The sequence below is a fragment of the Neolamprologus brichardi genome, chromosome 7 (genome assembly GCF_056152115.1).
Source record: "Neolamprologus brichardi isolate AB-2024 chromosome 7, ASM5615211v1, whole genome shotgun sequence".
NCBI lineage: Eukaryota > Metazoa > Chordata > Actinopteri > Cichliformes > Cichlidae > Neolamprologus > Neolamprologus brichardi.
The window spans coordinates 46,909,876-46,916,306 of record NC_142110.1 but is presented as its reverse complement, the minus strand read 5'-3'; the positions used below and the strand labels follow the sequence as shown (position 1 = coordinate 46,916,306).

The 6,431-nt window shown below is 41.9% G+C and overlaps 1 pseudogene; it reads right to left on the bottom strand.

Moving 5' to 3' along the window:
* Positions 1-529: 529 nt before the first annotated feature.
* LOC148102198 (uncharacterized) lies at positions 530-6,213 on the bottom strand (annotated as a pseudogene).
* Positions 6,214-6,431: the final 218 nt, after the last annotated feature.

The following is a 6,431-nucleotide window of genomic DNA, read 5'->3' as shown; positions in this document are numbered from 1 at the left end:
GTTGTATTTACAATTCCATGTACAATTCCAACCCTCCTCCTTTATCCAGGCTTGGGACCGGCAAAAGTGACCCAAAAAAAAGCCTTGATGGCGGTCTGTACCTCTCCAAGCACTGACTTCAGAAAAGTCATGTACAAGATATTTTGAGGATCATTGTACATGGAGTATAAAACTTCAGCCATGTAGCAGTGTTCACTGGACTTGGTGACTGCAAAATGCAGCCTGAGCTCATCCCACAGGTTCAATGGAGAGCCAACATGTGGCACGTACCTTGGTATCTGTAAAGGTTTCTCCCCACAGTTGATGGTCTCATAAATGGCCTTGTAGGCCTCCCTGCGCTTTGGAGACACTGAAAACCAGTTGTAAGTCTCTCATACCAAGTACTCTACACTATGGGGGATGGTGTCATTCATAGCATGACTTATAGCAAGCTGCATAGAGTGGCATACACAGCGAATAAGAACAAGATCCCGCGGGCACACCACTGCAGCTCCCTCTGGCTTCTGCTCCGTGGCTGCTGGGTGACCCCTCATCTGGGGCTCTTGATGGTGGTCTGTAAAAGGAAGAAGAAGAAGAAAAAGATCTTTGAGGTCATACTCCTCCTTCAGCACTTTATGGACCCCATTGTTAATCCCTGTCATCACAGATGCATTGTCAGTCCCTATTCCTAAGAATTAGTCTTTTTTAAGACAACAATTCTCAAGGAAAGCCACAACAACACGAGCTCTAGATCTGGCATCTCCTCACTCCAAAAACACTTCTATCTGTGGACTCATTGAGGAGGAGGCTGAAACGCTGATCACCCACATCTGCAAACAACTTTTTCAGAAAGTATGGTGCCAGAACTCCATTAATCATTTCTGTGCACGTTGTCCTGTGCATTTTGAAATGGATAGCAGCAGTGGAGTCTGAGAAAGCAGCTCTCCAATATGATCAAGTGCCAGCATAGAACAATGTTCAGCGAAAGCTGATGCCATTGTGGCTTCGGCCATTTTTGCAGAGTCTGGTTATTTTTAGTTTAGTTTTTTCAGTTTGGCATAGAAATCAGCCCTGCAATACAGGCACTATGCATGTGAATCATCTCCAATAAACGGCTTCAACCAGCCCTTAAATTCAGGGCTTGATTCCCACTCTTTGCTGTATTTTTGACTGTATAGTTTAGATGAGCGCACTAGCTAGCTAGATGTTTAGCTTATGTCACACAGAAGCGCACACACACACAGTGGACGAAGTGAGCAAGGGACTGTGTCATTGGAGTGATGTATTAGTGCACTGATTTAGTTTAGACAAAGAAAAATGTACATTTACTGCTGCTCCCTCCCTGACTGCAATGCAGGGCGCTCATGCGCGATTCATTTGCAGTTTGGAGAGGTGAACATCTCCTGCTCTGACAGCCGCTGGGGGGGCTGCTGTGTGAGGACCATCCACCGCCTGTGAGCGCTTTGGCACAGGCAAGGTGCCCACGGCAGCACCCACTGCGTGTTGAGAGTAAGAATGATATGTGGTTTCACGTCAAAAAGTTATCATAAGTCTCCAATAACACCAGAAAAAGTCACCAGATTTGTAGCTAGTCGCTTTTTAGAAAACAATTCGCTAAGAGGCGCTAAATATAGCAACAAAGTCGCTAAGTTGGCAACACTGGGCAGTAGATTGGTTTAAAGAATGCAGCGAATTAAATGATTGAACTAGAAAAAGGACATCAGTATGGAGACTGACTGAAACTGGTAGTGATTTAAAGATCAGAAAAACAGGCAGGCTTAGAATGCCATGAAAGACAACTAGAATAAAAAGAAAGAATTAATATGATTTCATGAAAAAAATCCAAGTTTTCTTGCTCAAAGCATAACCATTGAAGCTGCACTGAAAAAACACAGGGGGGGGCCTCTGGAAGTTAAAGCTTTGCAGTTTGAAGCCCTCCGTGCTGAGCAAAAATGCAAACCACAAAGTTTTTGGTGAGTGCTACCAAAAATTGCTAGACAATTAAAAAATATAAAAGGATATCAGAAAAAAAACAATTGAGAGGGAAAGGGAACCACCAAAGTTAAAGCTGTGCGTGGAGGACTTAGCACAATGTGCTAAAATAGGGGAGACATGAAGGATTTATTGAGGGTCAGCTGTGACGTCCAGCCTATAAAAAGTATTATCCTAGCCAACACACACGTGGGGCCCAAAAGGGGAGTAGCAGGGTGTAAACAGGACCCAACACAACTCTGTGGCTCTTTGTATGGCTTTTATGTTGTCACTCTCTACACACATGTACCAACCGGGGAAGACAGGTTCTACTTTAACAAGGGGGACCCTTCTAAATAGGAGGAGCAGTGGCGGAGACAAAAACAATAGGAAATATAAAATGGACGTTCATAAAATCTAATTTATTGCACACACAAAACCATAGTAAAATACCCTGGCCAGGGACAACAGTTATTAAAATAAAATAAAAGAGCCAAATAAAATATTAATATAGTCCGCTAAAACACTAAAAGTCCCAAGAATAGTCCATTAAAATTATGACGCACAAGCTCCACCACTCCTCTCCTCCACTTAAAAGTACTCCGAGCGCCTTTTAATCAATTGCTGGGAAAGACTCATCCCGCAAGGACAGAGCTCCGAACTCCGCCCGCCGTTGCCTTAGGCTGAAGTAAGTACCATGTCTCTCGTCTCCTGAACAAGGCGTCCTCTCACCCGATTATGTCTCCCTCTCCTCGGATCTCCTGTTTTATAAATTGGGGGGGGGGGGAAAGCATGTCCGACTATTAAAGATGACAGTATGGAGCACAAATGTCCGCCTTTATGTCAGTGAACAGAAGTGTATCAGCACATTTAATCCTTGGCATTTCATGCCTTTTTCTTAATATAAAAAAGTGCAATTTTCTAACAATAATAAGCATGTTTCAGTTTTTAATGTGTAAAGCTGAAACACTGTAAAATAACAGAAAAAGTTTCCTAGACTGCTCTACAATTACAAAGCAAAGTATCTTTTTGTGTAGACATACTGTTAAAAAAAAGATATCCTTGTACAGTTGGTAGTGAAAAAACAAATGAAAAAACAAACAAACAAACAAAAAAACAGGCACATTTGTATTTCTTAATTGTTATATCTGGATTGGAGTCTCTGCCAGGCTTATTCTTGCACCCAGGCCTTATATTTTGATGCCCCTTGTGTAGAGGGTGGTATCTTTCTTACCTGCTTATAGATTAAATAGTCATTAAACCCTAACAACAAACAATAATGCCTTTTTACCAGCTTTGCCCAAGATGCAAACTCTATACTGTGGCCTGATGCATTTTCTGTTTTAATTCATCAACTATTACAACGTGTTTAGACAGACTCAAAACAAAGTAAATTCCAAGGCATGTTGAGTTCAATGGATAGATGAAGACCTGACACAGTGCGTTGGCAACTTGGCAATCCTGTAAAATGTTTGTCACAATGAGAATTTTCCCCCACACTGTGAAACAGTTATTTCCCATGGAGCAAGAAACATGTCTGCCCATCATTTCTGAACCCCTTACAAGTTCCAAGACCTCTTGTTATTGGTCCAGCGTTATGAAGCTGTCTAAAAGGAGAGGGAACAGGCATATCTATTTTCTTTTTTCCCCTGAATACTTTGCTTCTCATAGACGCACTTGAGAATTTGTTCCACTTGTTTCTGAAGCCTCCGCACAATGTTCTTCAGTTTTCCCAGGAGGGTTTCAAATGGGAAACAGGAAATGCTGTCCAAAGGGCCAAATTGTTGTGCACCTTGAGCAAGGTGTCATAAAGACTGTATATTATAGCAAAAAAATTTAACACCATAAATCAAACCAAAATCTTTCGCAAACTGCTTCAAAACATTCTCTACATAATCACAGTTATCAATACACAAATCCAGAAGAATTCTTATAGATAGAGATAAAAGTATAAAGTGTATATAAATCTGGCTTGGTATACTTGGTATATTAAGTATAACAACTGGGCCTGTGTTAAGCAAAATGGTCTCAATTCAGTTGATTTCCACATGCTAATTTGACCGTTGTTTCCTTGCAAAACGTTTAGGCAAATATTATAATTTTCAGAGACTGTCTGCACTTTCAGGGACCTTTAAACCAAAGATAAATAAACTTGCGATTCCCCCCAGACACACAAGGTGCATATAGTCCAGCACAAAACCTGAGACTAACCCCACACCCAACTCATTCAGAGGTGACACCCCAACCTAGTGCTCTTTGTAGGCCATAGCACGGAAAGTCGAACTGCACTTTGATTACTCCAGGCAGTAACAAACAAAAAATAAACACCACACAGCCCTTGCCACGACTTACTAAACTGTCCAAGAGCAAAATTATATATACAGATGTTATACAGATATTATTACAGATATTAAAAACATATTATTGTAATAGTCTGACTATGCAATTTATAAGCAGCAGCTAGTTGAAGTCATAATCAAAACAGCAAACAACTCATGTTTCGAGAAACTGCAAACCCTCCTGGCCAATCATCACACAAGCTGTACATGCAGGAAGCAAAGACTGATCAAGGAGCAGGCACAAAATTCAGACAAATCCAAGACATAATGAAACTAATTAAAATAACAGTGTGCATGCACAAACCAGGCTTCAGTAAACACTTAAAGATCGCATATCACAAAACAAAACGGAAATACGAAAAATGAAAAGGGAAATAGATAAAAACGAAACGAAAAAACAGATTTCCAAAAGCACAAGGGAAGAGTTTCTGGGGAGACAATAACCCAACGGACCAGTTGCAGGAACCAAAACATGCTAGGTAAGTGTGTTTTAATCTTCTAATTTAATCATGATTCATATAATACTGCTGACGGATTTTTAGGCTAATAGTTAGGCTAACACACTTACCTCTTACAGATAGGTCCTCCACTTATTTTAATTGTCATTAGCCTCACTGAAAGGGAATAAAACTTTCATCTTTACATTGTGGGAAGATCCAAAAAAAGCATTCTTTCATAACTTTCTGGAGGCATGCAAACTTCATGGCTCCTCTCTTAATTAGCTTGCTGAGTGTGACAGCCAAAAACATGCCCTCTTAGCAACAACAGACGGAACAGAGGTTCCCATCTAATTGCACAATTAGCACAAAATACACATTTAAACATATAAATCTAATCAACAAAACATGAATTACTATTTATTTCTGTTATGGCTCAGAGGCCCATGAAGTGGAATGGACTCATGCGCAGAACCAAAGACTTTTCTAACTTAGATACTCAAGACAAAAACAAGATTAAACTTTGTGCAAAAGTGTGGTGTCTGTGAAGTGCTGGGCTTAGGCTAAGCATGAACTGTCAGGGCATTAAACTGCTGAGGGCTGGAGTGGGGCAGGTGGAAACTGTGGCAGACCAGGGTCACTGAAACGAAGGAGAGGATAATCAGAATGGTCCAAGGAGTTGTGAGAGTTTTATAGGCTGAGATGGCTTACTTGTTCGCAGGCGGGGATAAGCTGGAGGTGGAGGTGAGGCGAGGTCCGGGCAAGTAAGCTGGAGGTGGAGGTGAGGCGAGGTCCGGGCGAGTACTGAGTCCTTTACCGGTGCGGAGGGAGGCAGGCAGGTGTGAATGGCAGTTTGCCTAAAAGGGATTAAGCAGCAGCTGACCGGAATCCAGAAGCTTGGCTATGGCAGGGTTTGGATGATGAGTCCAGGTACCGACTAGGAGACAGGAAGAGGGAGGTAAGTAACGCACTGATCCAGAATGGATGTCAATACACTTTGGATCGTACGAATTTGTCTTTCCCAGGCTCCACCCATATGACTGGCAGAAGGAGGATTCATCACAAACTCGCAGCCTAGTTGTCTCAGACTTTCCTGATCCATTTCCTTTACTGCTTCCAGAAACTCACGTCTGACTCCAACAAAATTTGTGCCTTGATCTGATTGCAACTGACTTACATTTCCATGCAAAGCAATAAGAGAACGTAGTGAGTTCAGAAAAGCGTCGGTTGACATATCATCGAGTAGCTCTATGTGCACCGCACGAGAGCATAGGTAAATAAAAGCCCGTAACGTCTCGGTTCTTTTCTTCCTTCTTTAATGTAGAACGGGCCGAAACAATCCATCCCACAATACGTGAAGGGGGGAGTTGTCTCCATTCTCTCACTTGGTAGGTTTGCCATCTTTTGCTCTTCTGCTCGATGTCTGAATTTCCTGCACTTAAGTTGTACCACAGTTGTAGATAAAGGATGATACTGCTTGACTGCATCCTAGTATCCATATCCATTCGATCTCAGCTCATTTATCGTCATGCCCCATCCTTGATGTTTCACTTGCTGATACTAGTGATCAATCAGTAACTTAGCAATATGGCAAGTCTTTGGTAAGACGACTGGGTGCTTGACGTGTGGATGCAATGTTGAACGCTCTAATCTACCTCCCACTCTAAGAACATCCTTCTCATCCAGGGGGGGATTGAATCTATTT